The sequence below is a fragment of the Neovison vison genome, chromosome 14 (assembly GCF_020171115.1).
Source record: "Neovison vison isolate M4711 chromosome 14, ASM_NN_V1, whole genome shotgun sequence".
Taxonomy (NCBI): Eukaryota; Metazoa; Chordata; class Mammalia; order Carnivora; family Mustelidae; genus Neogale; species Neogale vison.
In genome coordinates this window covers 16,143,382-16,166,087 of record NC_058104.1, presented here as the reverse complement: position 1 = coordinate 16,166,087, position 22,706 = coordinate 16,143,382, and the positions used below count along the sequence as shown (strand labels likewise).

Sequence of the window (22,706 nt, the reverse complement as noted above, 5' to 3'; positions counted from 1 at the left end):
CTAAGCATTTTGTAGCAATTACAGTCCCTGTTTCTTAGTATATGGTTTACGTTGCCATTTAAGAAAGAGTATCTGTTATCTGTGGCAGGAAGCTGCTCTGGAAACTTCTCTTAATTATAGCTGTGTTCTTTCCTTCTGAATATCTAATATCATTGATACAGTAGATACTATCAAGAAAGGTCTGTTTTAGTGCTGCTTAACACGCAAAAATAGAACACTTCGGTTACAGCTCTTCTTACTAGGTAGGGTCAGACTGTAATCAGGTATCACTGAGTTTTTAAATAAAAACTTTTAAATAAGAGTGACTTTTCAGATTTTTCAAAAAAAAATTTTATTTACTTATTTGACAGTCAGAGATCACAAGTAGGCAGAGAGACAGGCAGAGAGAGAGGGGGAAGCAGGCTCCCCGCTGAGCAGAGAGCCCGATGTGGGGCCCGATCCCAGGACCCAGAGATCATGACGTGAGCCGAAGGCAGAGGCTTAACCCACTGAGCCCCCCAGATGCCCCTCAGATGTTTTGATTAGAATGTCTGCACATCTGTACTATTATCTTTTGTATTTGTTTAGGCTTTTAGTACTTGTGTACTTTCTTGTTACTTGTTTTAAACAGAGAAATTTGATTTGTCCCAAGATTTTCAGCCTATTTATGAGCTAATGCAACCCAAAGTAGAAGAAGGTAGGAGGATTTTTTTTTAAAACTCTTGGCAAGTATAGTGTTTACGCTTCCAGATCTTTATCCTTTGTCAGAATGTTCCGTTTCAAATATGAGGAGAGAAATATATTAGTACTTGAGTATGGGGAGCTAAAAAGCAATTCCATCAAGATAACACAGCAAAAATGTGTTAGCTTCAATTTCCGTCCGCAATAGCTACTTGTCAAACAGTCCTTTTTTGAAAAAAGAGAAATCCGTCTTGTACAGGACAGCACTGCCTGCCTTCGGCCGTAGACTTTTGTCAGCGGTGCAACCTGACGTGTCTCTGCCGGTGTGCGGTTACGGCAGCGTGAAGATCAGTGGGACAAGTGGTAATAGCAGTATGCTTGAAACCTCATATCGGAAAAGAAAAACAAAAGCAGTTCTCTGCGTTACACTTTCTTGCATATCAGAAGTGAACGTTACCACTCTTTCTGCGGATCTGAGTGTGCTCCGACCTGATGTTCCTGGAGTTGATACTGTTTCGTGGTTAAGAAGGGCTTATTATCCGTTGACATAGCTTTGTATCTAATATTTAGATATCAAGGTATCCGCGTGGCCCACAATTTGCAGATTGAAAAACAAACATTGGGGGCGCCTAGGTGGCTCCATGGGTTAAAGCATCTGCCTTCGGCTCGGGTTGTGATCCCAGGGTCCTGGGATCCAGCCCCGCGTCGGGCTCTCTGCTTGGCGGGGAGCCTGCTTCCTCCTCTCTCTGCCTCCCTCTCTGCCTGCTTGTGATCTCTGTCAAATAAATAAATTTTTTTTTTAATTTTTTTAAAGATTTTATTTATTTATTTGACAGACAGAGATCACAAGGAGGCAGAGAGGCAGGCAGAGAGAGAGGAGGAAGCAGGCTCCCCGCCAAGCAGAGAGCCCAGTGCGGGGCTCGATCCCAGAACCCTGAGATCATGACCTGAGCCGAAGGCAGCGGCTCAACCACTGAGCCACACAGGCACCTCAATAAATCAAATCTTTAAAAAAAGCAAACATTAAATACTTGACCTCCTTATCCCTGATCATAAAAATATTATGTGTTCTTTACGGAAATTTGGGGAAAGTAAAGAAAAATATAAAGAGGCAAGGAAAGAAGTTACCTATAAATCGACTTTGAGACAACTGCTACTAACATTTAATCCTTTGGGGAGTGCTTTTGTGTATCTATCATTCAGTTTAATATGTTGCTTTTGTCGTCAGACTCAGGCCGTAGCGTGAGATACTTCTGTGTGACCTTCCCGTTAAGGACAGCTTAGTCTTCCATCTCGGTGTGCGATAATAGAAACTATATATATGTTGGTTTCTGCACCAGTTCCTGGCACAGAACTCCTAGAACGTTTGTAATTTTCTAAGTGGTAAAAACACAAGGAACATGAGTATTTCATCTTTGACCCCAGACTTAACATGAGGCTCTTAAAACCCTGGTAGATCCCTGAGTGGTAAGGCCACAGGGACCGTCGTTGCTCTAGTGCGGGAACTCTGGGTGGGCTCCTGGGTGGCTCCTAGGTTGAGGGCGGTCACCAGAAAGACCGAGCTGATCAGAAGGTTGGAATTTTCTGCTAATTCTCCCCACTTCTCTAGAGAGGGGAGAGGGGCTGGAAATGGAGTAAATAATTGCTCAGACCTATGTGAGAAGCCTCCGTAAAAGTCCTTGTTGGGGGCTTGGGGAGCTCCCTGGTTGGTGAACACATTCACACCCCAGCTCCATGGGGACAGAAGTTCCCGGGCTGGTCCCAGATCTCACCTGTCTCCTCGCCTGGTTGCTCATCTGTATCCATTAATAAACTGGCACATACATGTAAGTGTTTCCCCGAGTGCTGTAAGCTGCCTTAGCCAACTAACTGAATCTGTGGGGGGAGGGTCATGGGAACCTCTGACGTCTATGGCTTGGTCAGAAGCATAGGTGACAGCCTGGATTTGTCACCAGCATGTACAGTGTGCTGTGGTGACAGAAATGAGTTAAATTGTAGGACACCCAGCTGGGGGGAAGACCCCTCATACGTGGTGACCAGAAGTGTTCTGTGTGCATTACCAGTAAGGGACACACTCCGGAGACAGCACTGAGTTTTCCCTGGTCACTCACTTCTGATTGTTGGCCAGTGGGGCCAGCCCGAGTGTGTCGTGTTCTGGCGCACTTGTTTAATGGGGGGGACCCAACAGTAAGTCCCATTCCTGTCTTTTTTTTTTTAAATAAAGGTTTGTTTGTTTTCTAGAGAGAAACACCGGAGCAGGGGGAGGGGTGGGGGGAGAAGAGGAGGAAGAGAACCCCAAGGTGACTTCTCTGCGCCCTACGCAGGGCTCGGTCTCAGGAGGCTGGGGCGTGACCGGAGCTGAAATCGAGACTCGGCCGCGGAGCCGTCTGAGGCACGCAGGCGCCCGGGTCCCTGTCTTCCTCGCCCTTGGGAGGCAGCCGTGGTGCCTCTGCTGCCCTGGAGACGCCGCGTACACACTGGCCCAGCCAGAGATGGCGCGTCCTGTTTACCGGGCATTCTTGTTACCTTCGTGGCGGAGGGAGGGAGTCGTCGTGTCTTCCATCTGGGGAATCTTGGATGCGGTGGAATAGCGTGTCGTCCTCCTTCCCTGCCTGTCGGACGAGCGAGCGTCCCTCCGCCGTTCCGACTTGCTCCCCCGCTGACGGAGCCGCCTGCCGTCCCTGATGCCGAAGTCTGCCTTGAGCCTTAGTCCGTCGGACGGTGGTCTGGTCTGTTCCTTATTGTCGTCCTCTCGTAGGCTTTATCTTGCTGTCCACCTCCTTCTAACCCTCGAGCCCTCTCCATGGGCCTCGGGGGGTGTTGATTCCAGGCAGCCTGGGTTGATGCCGTTTCACTCTCCTCCCTTGACGAGAAGCATGCCCTGCTTGTAGCCATTTCTGTGGCCAGACCGCGACTGCGCGCCTGATCTCTCCAGGAGTGGCCTCCGAAGCCAGTGTCCACAGACCGACGGGCTCCTCAGGGGCTAGGAAGTGTGTAGTCAACAGGTTTTCTTCAGCCCCGACCTCTACCCAAGCTTGTGTCAGGGAAAGACGAACGTGGTGTGTCTTAGGGTCGTGTTGCGGCGTCGGTGATCCGGTCATCGGGTCTTCGGGTCACTGCCCAGACGGCTGGGGCGTCAGCCGCGTTAGCGTGCGAGCAGGTCCCCGGGACAGTCTCCCTGTGGCCAGAGGTTGGTAGGTCGAAGGCAGCGGGGCGTGGGCGTGTTCAGGAGCGTCTAGAGAGGAGCGAAGGAGCCTTGGGAGAACCAGCGTCAAAGCTTTCGAGATGGCGCAGAGAGAGCGAGTCTGGGAAGAATTTGGTACAGTCTGGTGCGGCTCCATATACGAGGACGTCGCTTACCTACAGGTCAGAGAAGCAGTTAGGCTCCAGAGGGAGGAAAGGAGAAGGTTAAGGTACGAGGAAAAAGAAACTTGGTTTATCAGTTGGTCTCCAACGCCGATGTCGGAAGAAGTAGACGGCAGTGAGCTGTGCAGGCGCCGCTGTGCAGTGGGTCGGACGGCGAGGGTGGAGCGCGGAGAGCGAACTCTGGATCCTCCGCTAACGAACGGGCACCTTCTGAACCAGAGCAGCAGCGCATTTCATGAAGAAACTAAAGGTGTTCTCTTTCATCAGATAATTGTCCAAGCATATCTGCCAAAATCCAGTTTGGAAATAGCTATTACTGTGATGAAGCAATAAGATGACTCATACGCCACCAGACGGTAAAGATGCTGTGCGTCTTCCGGAGCGCTGACTCGTGCGTGTGTGTGTTTTACTTACAAAATGAGACCATACCATACCTACTTTTACAACTGTACTCTTTATTTATAATGCCACAATTAAAATATTTATTGAAAATATCAACTTCTGTCACCGTAGATTAATTTTGCCTACTTTATGGATATAACAGTTGAATTTTGCTGTTGGCTGCCTTCCATGACTCCCTCCTTCCCCTTCCCTGGTTTATGTCCCACAGTGCCTGCCTCCGGCACTCAGGAGCGTGGAAGGTCTTCTTGCCCCCCGCGGTACTCCCCGCTCCCATCACCGTGTGACACGCAATTGCCGCATGATCAGAATGCGTTGACCCACTTGCCTCTTGGTGTGTATTTGGTTGTTTCCCAACGATTAGTCTTGGTGTGGTAGTTGTGAGCTTGGGATTCCAAAACACGCCTAGGTTTGAGTCCTATCTCCTACCACCTCCTGGCTGTGTAGTAGCGGACACAGGGCTCAGCTTTCTCATCTGTGAGATGGGGTTAATGACCGTCCCTACCTCCTAAGATCTAGATAGAAACATCCAAACCATCATGGAAATTTTAAAATGGAACACCCTCTGTCACCGTTCTTGTGTATAGGATTGATTTGGGACATTTAAGAAGAGACTGCACGTAAGATGGTAAACAGCAACGTCACTGCCATCGAGTTTGAGAAACAAAACTACCATAATAAATTCAGCTGTAGACACAGGGGCCTTGTTTCTGTCACGCTTCCTGTCCTCTCTCTCAGGGTGATCAGTACCTATTTCGTGTTTATCATTCCGAGCTGTTTCTGTACTTCAGCCCGTATTTGCAACTCCACGAGCAGCTGTTTTCCGTATTTTAAAACTGCATTATCGTACCACCCGATCAATACCATGCTGCAACTTGTCCTTTCTTGGGACCATTTGAAAAAAATAAAATTCCGTTTCACCCGTTTTTACCTGGTCAGCTCAGTGGCCCCAAGTACATACCCATGGTTGCGCGTCCGTCACCGCCGTCCCTGTCCAGAGCCGTCTTCCAGACAAACTGCCAGGAGGCGTGACCCCCGCCCGCCGCGCCGCTTCTGCGTGTTGGTCCCGTGTTCTGCTCCGAGGTTTACTGAGACACGGCAGCGGCCGCGTAGCCGTCCGTCCGCAGTGTCTCCCTGGTGCTCCCGCGCTGGGCGTTTCGGTTTTCTGCGGCCTCCCGCTCTCTGCGAGTGTAGACGGAAGGGTCTCGCGCGCCTGGGCAGGCGCAGCTTCTGCGGGGCCCGTGCCGGCCGCCAGCGTCGCTGCAGGATGCGCACGTCTGTCCCCGGATTTCTTTCCTCCCGGTGCTTCGGGGACCGGCGTGGGAGACTTGCCATGGTCCGTCCTCACGAGCAGGTGACCCTGCGGCTTTTTAAACCCACTCGGTGTCTGCTGTGGTTCTGTCGCGCGTCCCTCTCGCGGGTGTGCGTCGTCCCGTGTTGTGGTCCGTTTCCGTCATCGCCTTCACGGGCCTCGCTTACTTGGCCACTGCTGCTTCAGACAAGCTTTGGGGATTCCTGGAGAGTTTCTTTTAGTCGTGCGCCTCCCTGACACGGTGGGGTTCGTTTTCTCACTCCCCGAGAGTCCGTTCAGACATCACCTGTCAGAGCCCTCGGCTGACCACCTGCCGGCCGGAGTCGCCCTCCTCAGCAGCGTCCCCGTCCCTCTTCCCGCCCATCTTTCTCGTGGCGCAGGTCATGCCCGGCGCACGCCTGCCGTCCGGCTCTTCCCCGGTCCGACAGGGGCCGCGAGAGCGGGGACCTTGTTTCGTTTCCTGCTGGAGCCTCAGGGCCTCCGACCAGACGTGGCCTGTGCTGCGCATTTAATCAGTGTTTATGGAATGACGATAAGAACACGTGTGCGGCGTTCGGGTTCCCAGAAGGGGCCACCACCTTGCGCTGCGTAGAGTTAAACGGATGCTCGAGGTTCATGAAAGACCCCATGGATCCCACTTTGTGAGCTCCAGCCGGGGGTGCCTCCGGTTTGTCAGGGAGCCTAGGGAAAGGCTCAGATTCCTGCCGCTCCAGAAGACGTCCCGGTGACAAGGATGCGGGTAACCACCCTTAAGTCTGCCGTCTCCCCTGGGTGCCTGCGGCCGCTGGGTAACACTCTCCGGTCCGACGGAACGGACACACATGCTCTCCGTTCATGTTGCCTTCTGCTTGACACATATGGGGGTGCCATGAAGTTCTCCCTTCCAGGGTGTGCGAGTCAGTGATTTTAGTACATTCACGATGCTGGGCGACCGTCATTTCCGAACATCTTCATCAGCCCAGCCTTTTATTTAAAATGTTAAAACATTTTTTTAAAAGCCTTTATGGTGTGTGCTTCGGTCTTCAGCTCCCTGCATGTCTCCGTAGAGTGTGTCCCGCCTTCCAGGGCTGTTGCTCCTCCGGGTCGGCCCACAAAGCCCACACAGGCCCTGTCCAGCACCGCCCGGCCGTTCCCGGGGTGCTCAGCCCGGTCAGCCGGGTCTACACCTCCCCAGCCCTGCTGGCGAGACTGGAGGCTGGGTTCAGCCTTGAAGTACATGTAAGGCAGACATCGGACCTTGCAGAGGGCATAATTGCTGTAAGTTTTTATGTTTAATAATAAAGTCCCGATAGCTAACGTTTGTTAAATGGCGGCTTACTGAGCTCTAGAACTGCTGACCCGTCATGTGTGTCACTGTGCTGGTCTTTGCTCATTTGTTGTGAGGTAGAGATCGATGAAATGGAGGCTTTGACGTTGTTTGGCTTCTTGGTATTCCTTTTTTAACCGACCCTTTATAAAAGATTTTATTTATTGGGCCTCCTGGGTTTCTCTCAGTCATTGAACCGGGGTTCGGGGATGGAGCCCCGCATCGGGCTCCCTGCTCAGCGGGAAGCCTGCTTCCCCTCTCCCACTCCCCCTGCTTGTGTTCCCTCTCTCGCTGTGTGTCTGTCAAATAAATACATAAAATCTTAAAAAAAAGATTTATGTATTCATTTGAGAAAGAAGGAGACAGAGACAGAAAGAGCACACGGCGGGGAAGCCTTGTCAGCCGCTGCTCCGTATCCGGGAGACGAGCGGGTCCCGCGGCCGGAACCTTTCCCTCTCTTGTCTACTCTGTGAACCGGGCGGGGAGACGCATTTCCGTGTTCTGCGGTAGGACGAGGTGGAGATTTTCACGGGTTTGCAAGTCTGCGAAAACATGATCACTCTGCAGTTCTGTGATGGTCTCTTGCCCAGACACGGGTGATCTGAATAACGAGTTAAACGACAAGTTGCCTGTTGTTTCACGCGGGAAGGAGACATTTTTGGATTGAGTCAGCGTCATCACGTGTAATTGGGAGCGCTGCCCGATGAGCGAGGAAGTCGGGCCGTCGTCTGCACTTCGACGAGAGGCCGGGCCGGGTTCCGTGTCCGTACGTTACAGAGAGGTCAGCGCGGAAAGCTAGACGCGACTGACTGCCGAAGCTGACGTCTGTCAGGGGGTGGACAAGTCCCAGGTTTTCCTGTTTTCTTAAAGGTCTTTGTGGTTGAGAATTGGTCGGCTCAAGTGACCTTCCTCCATCAGGTTTAGAAAGGAAGGTACTGGGACTAAAGACGACGCTAATCAAGTCCTCCGGATCCCCTGTCCCGCAACCACCCCTTCTTTATTGTATTTGCTTCTAAGACTCAGACTTTCTCTTCACCCCGTGCCGGATTACAGAATACTCCGATTGCTGCTGCTTTAAGCGCATACTTGATGGCCCTACCTCACAGAAGCCGGTGAGCACTCTTTGCTCTTTCTGGGGATAAAATGCTCCTAAGCCCGCATTAAAGGAATTCCAGCGTGGTCGGGGGCAGTAATCCACGTCCATCACCACTGGTTTAAACAAAGCCTCTGGGAGGCATTGCTCGTGGCCCAGTGACTTGGTCTGCGGAGCTAAACATCGCGGCTCCCCCTTGGAGAGAGCTGTGTGTCTCGAGGTGGGCGCTGAGCCCCAGGATTAAAAAAGAAGCCCTCTGAGGCGGCCTGTGGGGGGACCGCATGAAGCCCCCTGTGCCAGCGTCCTGCCGGAGGGCCTTCCTCACTGTGTGCTTAGTCAGGGCCTCCCTGAAGAGACGTCACAGCCCCTGTTGAGACGCCCGATCTTAGCAGCAGGAAGAGTCCCACGCTCCCGCCCCGGGTGGGATCGATCTTCCTGATCGATCATCTGGGCACCGGGAAATCGGTTTAGACGGAGAAACCGGTGGGATGGCTGCTCGTCGGGAATCGGCCCGTGTTCTCGTTCAGTAGTTGAGGTGGCTTTTGAGAAACCCTCTGGGCAGCTCCCTTGGCTTTCATGGGTCACAAGAGGGTGACAAAGTCCTGTGTGACCTTCTAGGCCAGGGCATCACCATTTCCCTGTCAGTACCCCTCTGTGTTTACTCTGTGGGCCCCTACTTCGGGCCGCCTTAGACCAGCTGGGGCTCCCTGCTCTGTGGGAACCCTGGGAAATGTCGTGTCTAGCCGAGGCATCTGTATGGTGCCAAACAGGAAAAGTGGGGCACGGAGTTGGTGGCCCTCCTGGCCCGTCAAGGACAGGTAGTGATTTCTGAAAATCCGCGGGAACTGCCGGCAGCTCATCCTGTATTCACCCACGCCAAACACTCTGGTAGACCTTCTGAAGAAAGGTCTGATTCTAACTGAGTATCAGTTGAAAGTGGTCAGGAAAATTTGAGAAGGGTAAGGTCAGTGGCGTGTATATGGTTGTCTGCAGCCAGGATCAAAAGCCACAGGAGTAAGTATGTGGGGACCCTAGCCATCCTGCACCTGGCAGAGCTCCCTTCAGGGGGTCCGAACTACGGCACCGCTCAAGGTGGGGAAGGGTGCTTTGCATGTGTAGACCAGAAATGACTTTTTTTTTTTTTTTTAAGAAAAAACACTAACTCCTTAGAGGCAGGAGAAATTCAGTACAAGAGGGAAATTCGGAAAAGAGTTTTGACCCAAACATCTTCAGAACATAACCTTCTCTGTTGCTTTACGTGGTGTGTATTGTCTGTGGGTCCTTTTCTGTCTTGAGTTTTAAAATGGAGCACGTTTCTGTAACACTTGGAGCAAGTATATTTAGACATATACACACAGCGGCGCCTGGGTGGCTCAGTGGGTTGAGCCTCTGCCTTCGGCTCAGGTCATGATCTCAGGGTCCTGGGATCGAGTCCCGCATCGGGCTCTCTGCTCAGCGGGGAGCCTGCTTCCTTTCCTCTCTCTCTCTCTGCCTGCCTCTCTGCCTACTTGTGATCGCTGTCTGTCAAATAAATAAATAAAAATTTAAAAAAAGACATATATATACACATTGATAAACATGTGTGTGCATACATTTTTGTGCTATCTCCACGTTTATTTACATATATATAAAATACATACATATGTATTTTGCAGTATCTCCAAATAAAAAATTTAAGTCTCAAAACACAAGAAACTGTAAAGATCATGTATGAAAAGTAAGTTCTGTTTCTCCCTTAAGGATTATTTTCTTTGTGAATCATTATATTCCCTCCTGACCTGTTAGTGTAAGAAGGGAACGATCCCTTGTCTTTTGCCTTTAGAACTTATAAAATACTTTCAACCCTCTCGTTTCTTTCTTGGAATATTTCTCAGGCGTATGACAGTGTGTTTTGGGATGCGGATATTTTTGAAAAAAAGATTTCTAAATCAAAGTTTAAAATAAAGTAAATAAAGTTAGGAAACTTTAAAATGCCAAATATTTTAAGCTTAATGAAAATGCTACTACCAATCATTAAGTAAAGGAGTGATAAACCCCATAGGGAGATAAGCCAAAGATACACACCCTTCATGGAAAATGAGATACAAATGGCACATAAATATAGATTAAAATGTCAGTGAGGAAGCAAGTGCTCTCCTGCATCTCTGGTGAGAACATAAATTGGTACAACCTCATCTTTGAAGGATGCTTTTATGCTATCTATTAAAATAAAAAATGCACGTGCCCTTTGAGTGAGTGGTTCGTATCTGGTAATTTACCCTGAGACATAGTTACATCCACATGAAGTAGAATATACGCAGAATCGTTCATTGTGACATTATTTACAAGAGCAGAAGACTGGAAGCAAACGACACGTCCGTCAGCAGAGAACCAGTTAAGTTAAATACTGTGCGGCGTTCTGTATACAAAAACTGTTACTGCTTTTTGACCCGAGTGTCTGAGGAGGAGGGAGATCTTCGGCTGTTTTCCTCTTTGTACCTTTTCAGAGTTCCTGCTTTTTACGTGTCATCCTTGCGCAGGGGCCATGCTAATCTTCTCTGTATCGTTCCAATTTTAGTATATGTGCTGCCGAAGCGAGCACAAGAGTTCCTGCTTTTTAAAAGGAGAACCGTGGGAAGCTGCCCCAGGAAGAAAATATTTCTAGAGAAAAGAATCATAAATACCATTTTGTATTCCTTTTCTTTTTAGTGTTCGCAGTCCTTACGGAGGCTCGGCTCAAGCAGAGAAGGCGTTGCGGGAAATGAAATGCTCCTCACAGAGCAGAGATTCCATTGTAGGCCAGGTATCAGTGGGCTCGAGAACGCAGGACATGTTCATTGTCTCGTGTACGCGTGTTTTCCTCTTACGCTCTGTTCAACACTGTGTATGTTTGCTTTTCCTACACAGCGGACCCGACACCTAAAATAACCCCCGAGACTCTCACTCGTCACCCGGCAATCGTAAACTTGTTATTTCTTTACCGTTCGGTGCGGTGTTTACGGAGAAACAGAGACTTCTCTTTCAGATTCCATCGCCAGCTTTTGTTGCTTTTTTGGTTTTTACCCTTTTGAGGCTTTCTGACAGTGCTTGTTTCTGCATCATGTCTCGTCAGAGTATTTGGTGGAGCCCCGTGGGAGCTCTTCTGTCTTCAGGAGGTGAGCGTGAGGGAGGTGTCTGAGTGTACCAGGGCGCACGCCAGCTCTGTGACCTTGGCGAACCACGAGCCTCAGGAGAGCCTTTGCTTCCCACCGGTCAGGTGGGGTAAGGGGCGTCCGTGCGCGCCAGCCGGCGTTAGGGAGTGAGTGACCCGGCGCGTGTGAAACTGAGTGCTCGGGCGGTGTGCGGGCGGCTCCGGACGTCAGTGCTCTTCTTAATGAGATGAGCTCAGACTTGAACAGTGGTCATGGGCCTCTTAGAATGGTTTTTGGTCACAAGGGCTTGTCGGTGTTTCAGAGGCTTGTTTTTACGGTGCTCCTTTCGGCCGCCGCTCTGAGCTTGTTTCCAGTCCCGTGCGAGGCCGGGGATGTAGCTGGGTATGGTCCAGTGCCCTGGAGGAAGCGCAGTCCTCTGGGGACGGACGGACAGCTCCAGCGGCAGGTGGCGCGTGCTGGGACCGTGAGACCGTGAGGCGCCTCTGGGATCAGGAGCTTCCTGTAGGAGGTGGCGGGAACGCAGCCCGAGCCTTAACCACTGGTGGGGACGTAAGGCATCATCTGTAGGGGCCGCAGGTGGGTAACGAGAGTTACAAGCGGGCTTCGCTCCAGCCCTGGTCTCCCGGCCGCCCAGCACTCCCGAGAGCCCCCACTCCTGCTAAGGTGCATTCCCAGTGGGGAGGGAGAGCAGAGCTTGGACATGGAAGAAGCTTGTGTGGCTCCTTCGCGGGTTCCGTTCTGCTGGAGTGCGGGGCGGGGCCGGGGGGTGATGGCAGGAGGTAAAGGCAGTGTTGGGAATTCTTCAACTGTGGTTTAAAAAAACAACAAGGGATCTGTGCTGACACGAAAAATGCAAGACGGACTTAGAGATCTCACTGTCTGCACCTTTATAGCACCTGGCATACCCGGAGTTTGAAAAACTGTTAAAATTGGTGGTCCTAAAACCACTCCCAGTCGTTTGAAAGTGAAAAAGCATTTTTTAATGTAAATTCCAATTATTTACTTTTTTGACCAAAAAGTTATGTTGAACAAAGACGTTCATAGTAGTTGTGTCACTGTGGGGTTGTGGGTGATATTTTAATCAGTTTTCCAGTTTTCATTAAAAATAAAATTTATGATAACATTAGAGAAGAACAGTTTATATTTTGTCTTTCAAGTTTGCTGTAATTTTATATAGGTCGTTACCGTGGCAGTGGATAATGTATTCAGTAGAAATTTCTAGAATTTGACGGTCTAAGTAACCAATACACAGAGTAATATGCATCTCGGGCAGAGGATTTTCAGGGCCAAAACTGTTTTCCATTTGAGAAAGTGTCTTTTACGTGAAGCCTGGTGTACGTTAAGGTCAGCCCTGAGTAGATTGTGGCTTGAATGATGGTGAACAGTAGTGACAGACCGCGGCTCAAAAAATGATTGAGTGGCTTTAAAGATCTAGCTGTCTACAGGTTGATAGAATTTGATCTACCCTTTGACTTCAGACCACCTGAAGGCTATAGGAAGAGACAACCTCTTCCAAATCCAGGAGCACCCTATAGGCCGTCTCCCTCGAGGGCGTGGGTTTCGCAGTACAAGGACTTTCTAGTATCTAGACTTCCCGGAGCACAGGAGTCTTCGCTACAGTGTTTTTAATTGGTATTTACAAGGGCAGAGTTTATAAGTTTTTTTCAAAACATACTACAGCATTCGAAACAAAACGATGATGCAAGGACCGTCCCGAATGACCTTCCAGGTGCAGCCGGAAGCGCCCCAGAGTCCGGCGCGGACGATTTGAAAAGCTCACCAGGTGGCCGCGGGGGGCTTGGCTTCTCGGCGCCCACCCCGCGGGAGGCCGCTTCACTGCGCACCAGCCTCGCTTGTTTTCAGTTGTTAAGTCGGGAATTAGTGTTTAACCTATGTTACAGACTGATACTGTAGTTATTAATGTTTATGGACATTTTACCTTCTTTTATTTTCATTTTAAGAAAGTCTGTGGAGATTTTTATGTGTAACGTTTTAATTTTTCTCACTTCAAACAGTGGGAAATGTGCTTCCTTTGGCATTTTTATGTGTGATGTTGGGTTTCAGGAGCGGGTCACTGCTCTTAGCTGGAAGACTGTATTGCTGATGTTTCGTGGTGTTTAATTAACCAATGACCTGACTAAAGCATTGTTTTTTAAGATGTCACTTATTTGTTTGAGATGAGGGGAGGGAGCAGGAGAGGACGAGGGACAAGCAGACTCCCTGCTGACTCCCCACTGAGCAGGGAGCCCGATGCGGTGCTTGATCCTGGGACCTCAGGACCATGACCGGAGCTGAAGGCAGACGCTTAACCTGCTGAGCTACCAGGTGCCCCGTGGTATGATGGTTCTTGATGTGTGTGTGTTTCTTGTGCCCAGTTTTTTTTAAGGTTTTACTCCCATCCCAGTTAGTTACCTGTGTGAGGTCAGTTTTGGGGGTACAGTTCAGTGATTGAGCACGTGCGTACACACCCAGGGGTCATCAGGACAGGTGCCCTCCTCTGTCCCCGTCACCTGTTTCACTCACCCCCTCCGGTAACCATCAGTTTGTGCTCTTCAGTGAAGTCTGTTTCTTAAATTCCACATAAAACTGAAATCAAATCACATATGATTTATGACATATGACAGGAACTTAACAGAAATAAGTTCTGACTTATTTCACTTAGCATAATTCTCTTTCTCCATCCGTGTCCTTGTAAATGCAAGATTTCATTCCCCCCCTTTTTAAAGATTTTATTTATTTAGGGCCACCCGGGTGGCTCAGTAGGTTAAGCGTCTGCCTTCAGCTCAGGTCTTGATCCCAGGGTCCTGGGATGGAGTCCCACCTCGGGCTCTCTGCTCAGCAGGGAGCCTGCTTCCCCCCTGCCTGCCGCCCCCCTGCTTGTGTCCTCTCTCAGACAAATAAATAAATAAAATCTCTAAAAAAGAAATGCTTCCTAGAGCGCCAGGCATCATATTGGCCTTCTTTCTGAGCAGGCAGTGTGAGGACAGATACAAGAAGGGGCACATCTTCTTAAGATGATTCGTGTAACTCTTGCATTTACATCTTGTTGTAAAATTTGGTCCCTTAGCATGTCCTGCTGAGGGAGGTTGGGAAATGCCATCTTTGAGGGGAGTGTACTGTTGTCCTTAAATAGTGGAGGCATTCTGCTTGGCAAGGAGGAAGCGGAAAATGGGGTTACAGGTGGCTAGCAGTCTGCGTCACTGAAGTGTGAAGTTCAAATGTTAGACAGGTGACAGCAAAGTAAACTTCTTAAGAAGAAAATATTTAAGATTAAAGAAGTCAACTGATTTGGAGGAGAAGTCCCCAAATATTTGCATATGGGAGATTATTAATGCCCATTACCAAAGTATTCTCCGTGGTTTGGTAGAGGCCGAAGGCAGATCGCCTAATTTTTGTAGGAAGAACAGAACAAGTGGTATCTTGGGAGGAGAAGGGAGACAAAACTCTGGGATTTCTTTGGGACGGGACGTGTTATTTCTTGCTTGGTTTGCAGTGGAGCAGGCCTGAGCATGAACATGGAGGTAGAGGGGAAGATGCAGACAGACGTGACCTTATGCGTCTCAAATAGAGGTGTGTTTTATTTGTAATTTCTAGACCAGTGGTTTCGTTGGTGTCTCAGGATTCTTGCATTATTATGACGTATGTGTTAAGACAATTAATATTCTTTATCCTCATTCAGCACAGTGTGTTTAGTAAGTTTTTTTTTTCTTTCTTTTTTTTTAGTGATATTCCTAGACATCACATGGGAACTAAGGTCACTTAATGATGCTTATTTGGGGGGTAAAATTATTTATCCTAGTGTGCATAAATCATGGATTTTCACCTGCCAAATAGGGGGACACAACAAGGGCACCCGGACATGTGAAACAGTGACCGTCACTTTCAGTTTGTTTTTACTGGTATTGATTTTGAATTTCAGATAATATTAAGGGAACATTTGCTTGTTAGTCAGAGGTGGTCTGGGGTTAGAAGTGGTCGTGATCCACTGCCACCGACGGGTGTCACAGACGTCATCAGTCGCCACCGGGAGACCAGCAGGCTTTCTTCCTGCCACTTTGTGGATTTCATCTGCTCTAATTTCTTTCAAGTGGAATAATTCAAAGCCATTCATCTCAAAGCTCATTTAAAATTTTTTTTAGCTTAGGTATTGCCATCTTGGATATTAGAGTTGAACCTTTTTATGCGCATCGTAGTGTTTGATTTATGAGAAGAGTTAGGAGGAAAGGGAAATTAAAAGAATGGTCAGAAGTTAATTTCTTCTGCTTATTGAAACTCGAGAGAGGGAAGTGCTTTCTCAAATTGACATTTGAAGACCTTTATTAGTGCGTTTGGGAAATGAAGATAGTGGAGACTGAGTTCGGTCTGACTTACGGCAGCGGGAAGCTAACCTGCTCCTCTGACGTGGTCCGTGAGAAGCCGGTAAACGTGGCAGAAACTCACTCGCCACCTTCACAGGAGAAACAAAAAATGATGCCATTAGTTTCTTCCTAGGCTGAGATATTGGACTGAAATAAATACCACTTACATCCCGTCATTTGCACCTTCACGTCATCCAGCCACACAGTGGGGAGAAAGGTGTTTTGCCTGTAACAAGTTAGAAATGGTAAAAACCACATAAATAGAATTTGAGCAGCCCTTCAAGTTTATTAGCTTCATCTCCACCAGTTTCTAGAGTCTTTCTGACACAGCTTCTAGCTTTGGAGCCTGGGGTCCCATCTCAACATAGGGGGAGACACCGACCTGGCGCAGTGCCTTCACAAAACCTCTACCGTCCACTTCTCTTTCCTCCTGTTCCTGGCTCAGGGTGGAAAGTTACCCTCTTTTGACTTGATGTACTTTGAAAACATCCGGCAGACACTGAAGGCACTTAGGACGCCTCGGATGTAGGTGTGTTTGTGCACTTGTGGCCAGCCACAGTGCAGGGGCCTCCCTGTCTTTCCCAGGAGCAAAGCACTGATTATTTCGAGGTTCCTGCTCAGCAGTTTCTGGGGATGTCGGCATGTAGGGCTGAGGGCAGGATGGAGGGGAGGAGTGCACGGACCACCTCCTGCCCGTCTTTTTTAGATGGTTCCGCTTCGTGGAGTCGCGTTTGGAATACATTGGGTTCTTTACCGAACGTATAAAGGTTATATCCTAAAAAGTCCATGTAGTAGGAAAAGTCACATTTGAAGACTTTACACTTAAAGCAAAATTCAGATTGAAGTCAGAAATTATAGTGAATCAGTGAAATCCCTTATAAATACTGTGTTCATAGAGAATATTAATAACATTTTATAAATCTTTAATTAGTAATGGGTACTGTTAAATTAATTTCTGCTTCTCTGTTCTCTGCTTACAGTAGTATTTTCAGACTTCCCTACAGTACCCACATGATAACTGAAAATTTGTTTTGTTCTATGTTCATGCATAGGAAATAATGCCTTTGCTTTTTTCTTCCTCTTTAACTTACGGCTAAATTGTTGACTTTCAGGTTTCATTCTGGTTTAAGAAACCCAGAGAATAAGTAGGGTGCTTGAAATTAAAAGCCTGGGGATAAATTTTATTTAATGCATTTAGTTGGTCAGATTTTAAAATGTTCTCCTTAACAGAGTTAGCTGCTTATGCTTAACTTTATCCCAGATCTCACCCGAATTTATCGAAACTACAATTTCCTGTTTCCTCATAGGTTCCAAAGTTTATTCTAAGGCCTGGGTTTGTTTTGTCCTTGTAACTCTTTCTCCTGACTATAATCCAAAAATCTCCACTGCTCTACCTTTTATTTTCTGCCCTTTTTTTCTCTAACACCTAGATCTCTTTTTTGTGACCCCCTCCCTTATTAGTGGTTCAGAAATTCCCCTGCGTCCTCACTGGAGAGTTCACGGTTGAGGACGATACAAGTCTGCAGGCGGTAGAATTTTACATACGGAACTAGCGATCGACGGGGGTGCCACTGTGTCTAGAGGCAGCGTCTGAAAGCAGTTATTTCCCGGCAGGCATAGGAGACTGGTATGGGGGTTGGGGGTGCAAGTCTTGGCCCAACTGTGACTCGCCCCTGCTTTTGTCATGAAGTCTCACTAGGACACAGCTGGGCTGCTGGCTGCGGACTGCCCATGGCTGCTTTCCTCTTACAGTGGCAGAGGAGAGTAGTTGCCACCGAGACCATTTGATTCCCAACGCCTAAAACGGGACAAGTTTGCGAGCCCTGGGTTGGACTCACCTCTGGGGGGCTGGGGCCTTGCCGGCTGTCCCGTCCACCGCTGCTGCCCTCCGTCCTCCTGAACCCGGCTTTGTTCACCCGACCACCCTTTGCTTCCTGAAACTCTGTCCTCCCTTGGTGTCCTAGAACCTGTCACGCTTCTCCTTTTCCTTCTGTTCCTTGCTACCTTCTCCCCCATTAGGCCTCTCTTCAGACCCCGTCTTTGGGGTGTTCCACAAGCTTGGGACGGGACGTGTTATTTCTTGCTTGGTTTCAGTGGAGCAGGCCTGAGCATGAACATGGAGGTAGAGGGGAAGATGCAGACAGACGTGACCTTATGCGTCTCAAATAGAGGTGTGTTTTATTTGTAATTTCTAGACCAGTGGTTTCGTTGGTGTCTCAGGATTCTTGCATTATTATGACGTATGTGTTAAGACAATTAATATTCTTTATCCTCATTCAGCACAGTGTGTTTAGTAAGTTTTTTTTTCTTGGTTTGGTTTGTGTCTTGTGATCTTGCTCGAGCACATCTGTCTGTGCTCCCCGCTCCCCAGCCCCAGCCCCGCTCCCACTCCCGAGCTCTGTTTCCTGTTTCCTCATCAAATGTGCCTCCAGGCCCGCTCACCTGTTGCTCTCTGCTGGCTCCTGGGAATCCGGATGCCCGAAGCCCGCCCCGTCTGTGTTCTCAAGCCTCCGTTCCTCCTTGTCTCCTGTCTCCTAGCAGCAGGGCTTTCCTGCAGTCCCTTTTCACCGGGAGGAAGTCAGTTTGACTCTTAATTCACACTTACCATGGTTGAGGTGAGCGTCTGCTGTTTCTTGGGCTTCCGCAAAACTTCCAAAGCAATACTTGCACAGTATACGTCCTTTTAGGCTTAGGGTTATATATGCACATACGTACCAGTATTTTTTTAGGCATCACATTGTATGTACTGTTTTGTTTGTGTTTTTAAGACAAAAAATTACTTTTGTCAAATTTACTCTCATAAAGGACACAAAAGGATAAAAACCAAAACCTCCCTGTTCGAGCCCACTCCCTTCACGCCTTAAATCTCGTTTCCCGGAGACATTTCTGTTGACTGTAGAGGCGTCTTCGGGGTGCCCACCAGGCTCAGTCGGTGGAGCCCGCAACGCTTGACCCCAGCGTTGTGAGTTTGAGCCCCACATTGGGTGTGGAGCCTACTTACGAAAAGAGTATCTTCATCCACATATGTGGCACACGTATGCCGTACTTGAATTTTAAAAAATACAGATCGGATCGCGCTCTCCACAGTGCCTGAAGCTTGCCTTTTGCATCAATATATTTTGTTCCTCGGTCTGAATACAGATAATTTTACCTCATTCTTTTATAGCTGAGCCCGTGGGGCTGTTATTTAACCGTTTGCTGATGGATGGTTATTTCTGTTTGTTGCTAGAAGCACTTGAGTAGGTTTTTATTTTTTAATGAACTTGTACTTGGGAACAGTTTCAGAGCTGTCGAAAAGTTACAAAGACGACAGGGACAGCTTCCATGCTCCCCTGTTACTGTTCCTCTGCTTTCAGTGTGCTGCATTGATGGTACATTGTCATAATTCATGAACTAATCCTGATGCACCAAATTCACATTTTATTCCAGTTTCCCTTTTCTGTCCCAGGCCCTACATTGCACTTAGTTGTCTTGTCCTCATGGACTTCTCTTGGCTGGCCTGTCTTCAGACTTCCCTTGTTTTCGTCGCCTTGGAGGTTTTTAGGAGCACTGGTCAGGTATTCTGTAGAAGTCCCTTGATTGGAATGTGTCTGATGTTTTTGGGAAGAAGATGACAGAGCCAAAATTTGTATAAATTAGGATTCTCTCTGGGGGTTCTGGGGTGGCTCGGTTGGTTGAGCATTCAGGTCTTGACGTCAGGGTCATGAGTTCCAGCCCCGTGTTGGGCTCCATGCTGAGTCTATTTAATAAAAAACAGGTTCTCTCTTTGAGCTGTGAAGTTCTGTGGTTTTGATCACCGCACATCGTCGTGGACCCACCGGTAGAGTATCAGGTAAAACAAGTTCACTCCCCGAGAGTTCCCGTGTGTCACGTGTTCAGAATTCTCCACCTCCCCCAAAGTTCCTGGCGACCACGGATCTTTGAACTCCGTCGTTGTGTCTTCTGTGTGCTATATAGTTGGCATCATATCATATGGTCTGGAGCCCTCTCGTACTGGCTTTTTTCACTTATATTTATACACTTAAGATTCTTCCATGTCTTTTCATAGCTGTAACTCATTTCTTTTTATCGTCAGTACTTCGTGATGTGGATAATTCCACAGATTATCTGACCCTCCTCTGCAGGACATCTGGGTTGCTTCCAGTTTTGGGTGGTTATGGATAAAGATGCTATAAACATTTGCGTGCAGGTTTCTGTTAGTTGAGTTAAGTATCTCGGCGCTCCGTTGCTGGTTGGTAAGTCTGTGTTCACTGCTCTACTGAACTGCTCACGCTGTCCTCCAAAGGGCCGGTACCATTTTGCATTTCCCCAGCAATGGAGAGTTCCCGTAGCAGAGCGTTTCCATCAGCGTTTGGTCTTGTAAGTGGTTTGGTTTGGGAACTTCCAGTAGCCACGTAGTTATGTCTCATTGTTTTAATTTGTGGTTCTCCCATGGTAAATTGTGTTGAGCATCTTTCAGTACGCCTGTTTGCCATCTGTATGTCTTTTTTCTTGGGTTGTTTGTTCAAATCTTTTGCCCATTTCTTAGTTGTTTTTTTTTTATTGTTGAGTTTCAAGAGTTCCTTGTATATTTTGGATATGAAATATTTATCAGATATGTGCTTTGTGAATACTTTCTCTCAGTCTGGTTTGTCTCTCATTCCCTTAACAGCATCTTTCTCAGAACAGAAATTTTTAGTATTAATAAAGTCAAACTTACTGGGTTTTTTACCGAGATTATGCTTTTGGTATTGAATCTATAACCTCCTTACCAAGCCCAAGGTCACGTTGATTTTCTCTTGTGTTTTCTTCCAGAAGTTTTATAGATTTGCGTTCTACATTTAGGGTTTAAAATATATATATATATTTACTTATTTGAGAGAGAGGGAGAGAGATATTGGGCATAGGTAGGGGAAGTGGCAGCAGGAGAGGGAGAAGCAGGTTCTCCACCGAGCAGGGAGTCTGATGCGGGGCTCCATCCCAGGACCCTGGGATCATGACCTGAGCTGAAGGCAGATACTTAACAATGACTGAGCCAGCCAGGCGCCCCTACATTTAGGGCTGTGTGTGTGTGTGTATGTGTGTGTGTGTGTTTGTGTGCGTGTGAGAGAGAGAGAGAGAGAAAGGTGTAAGGTTTTCATTCATTCATTCAGTCGGTGGACGTCCAAATATCCTAGCACCATTTTGTTGAAAAGACGGTCTTTTCTCAGTTGAACTGCCTGTGTTCTTCCTTTGCTAGAGATCAGTTGACTCTGTCTGGGTCCATTTCTCAGCTGTTCTGATGACCTGTTTGTCTTCTTTCACCAATTTACACTGTCTTATCTGCTGTAGCTTCGTAGTAAATCTTGAAAATGGATCGTGTGAGTTCTCCGACTTTGTTCTTCTTTGGAATTGTGTAGGTTGTTGTAAGTCTTTTCCCATCCTGCGCGCTGCAGTCAGTTCGTCGGGGTTTGGGAAGCCGCTTCCTGAGACTGTCGCTGAGATCATATCAACTCTGTAGATCAATCCTAACGGTGTTGAGTCCTCCAGTTCGTGAGCACAGACTGTCCCCTTTTATTTAGATTTTCTTTGATTTATTTAATCAGGTGTTGATCTTGAATATAGTTTTGTTACATTTATATATAAATATTTCATGTTTTTCATACTATTTAAAAAATTTTTTAAAATTTCAAATTGCAGTTGTCCGTTGCTGGTATGTAGGAAAGCGTGGGGCTTGTCTGTTTGTGTCGTGATCCTGCTGTTCTCCCTTCATAGTTCCAGGGGGGGTTTTTGTGTCTTTTTTTTTTTTTTTTGAGATTTTCTGCGTAGACAGTCATATCATCTGCACATAAAAACAGTTTTATTTCTTCCTTTCCAATTTATACAGCTTTTATTTCTTTTTCTTCTCTTATTGTTGAGTCTTTTGGCACCTGGTTGGATAGGAATGGAAAGAGGGAGCATCCCTGCCGTATTCCCAGTCTTAGGGGGAAAAGTGTCCTGTTTCTCACAATTAGGTATTGTATTAGCTGTGGGTTCTTTGTAGATAGATATTCTTTATTGCTATTGAGGAAATTCCCCTTTATTCCTAGTTTGCTGAGAATTATATCATGAGTAAATGTTGGCTTTTGTCAGATACTTTACTGCATTCAGTGGTTTTCTACACGACTGTTTTTCTGCACTACCCTGTTGATGTGTGATGTTGAATTTTTTGAATACTGAACCAGCCTTGGATGCACGAAATAGATCCCAACTGCTCAGCATGTGTGTAATTATTTTTCTACATTGTTAGATTCACTTTGCTAATGTTTTCTTTTTAAACCTATGCTCAGGAGAGATACTGACCTCAATTTTCCTTTTTCATAATCCTTTATCTGGTTCTAATTTTAGGGTAATACTGGCCTCAGGATTCTGAGAGGTGGTACCTCTGCTTCTGTTTTCTAGAAGAGACTGTAGTAAATTGATATCATTTCTGTCTTCAGTGTTTGGTAGAACCCAGCTGGGCTTGCTGCTTTCTGGAAGGTTCTCAATTATTCATTCAATTTCTTTAATATATATAGCCCTAATCAAATGATTTCTTCCTGTGTGCATTTGATCTTCGGATTTTGTCCATTTTATCCATGTTATCAAATTTGTGGGCATAGTGTTGAGTATTTCTATATTATTATTTTATTGTCCATGGGATCAGTAGTGATGATCCCTCTTTATTTTTGATCTTAGTAAATTATGTTTTCTGTCATTTTTCTTGGTTAGCCTAAGTAGAGGCTTACCCATTTTAGTTTATTGTTTTTGTCCCTTCAGAGAACTGTCTTTTGGTTTTGTTGATTTTTTTCTCTATTGGTTTTCTTTTGCACTGTCATTGATTTCTGCTCTAATTTTTTTTTTAAGTTTTTTTTTCCAATTTATTTATTTTCAGAAAAACACTATTCATTATTTTTTCACCACACCCAGTGCTCCATGCAAGCCGTGCCCTCTATAATACCCACCACCTGGTACCCCAACCTCCCACCCCCCCGCCACTTCAAACCCCTCAGACTGTTTTTCAGATTTCTGCTCTAATTTTTATTATTTCTTCTGCTTGGCTTAGGCTTAAATTGCTCATCATTCTCTACTAAAGCGAAGGCCT

General features: G+C 47.3%; 1 protein-coding gene and 1 non-coding gene across 3 annotated transcripts in view; one reads left to right on the top strand and one right to left on the bottom strand.

Annotated features, from left to right (window-relative positions):
* Nucleotides 1-22,706, top strand: part of LOC122896102 (S-adenosyl-L-methionine-dependent tRNA 4-demethylwyosine synthase TYW1-like) — a 199,397-nt gene that overhangs the window by 123,632 nt on the left and 53,059 nt on the right. The gene's annotated exons all lie outside the window — the stretch shown is intronic.
* Nucleotides 10,611-10,717, bottom strand: LOC122896218. Its single transcript, XR_006382380.1, has one exon. It is a non-coding gene; the product is annotated as a U6 spliceosomal RNA (small nuclear RNA).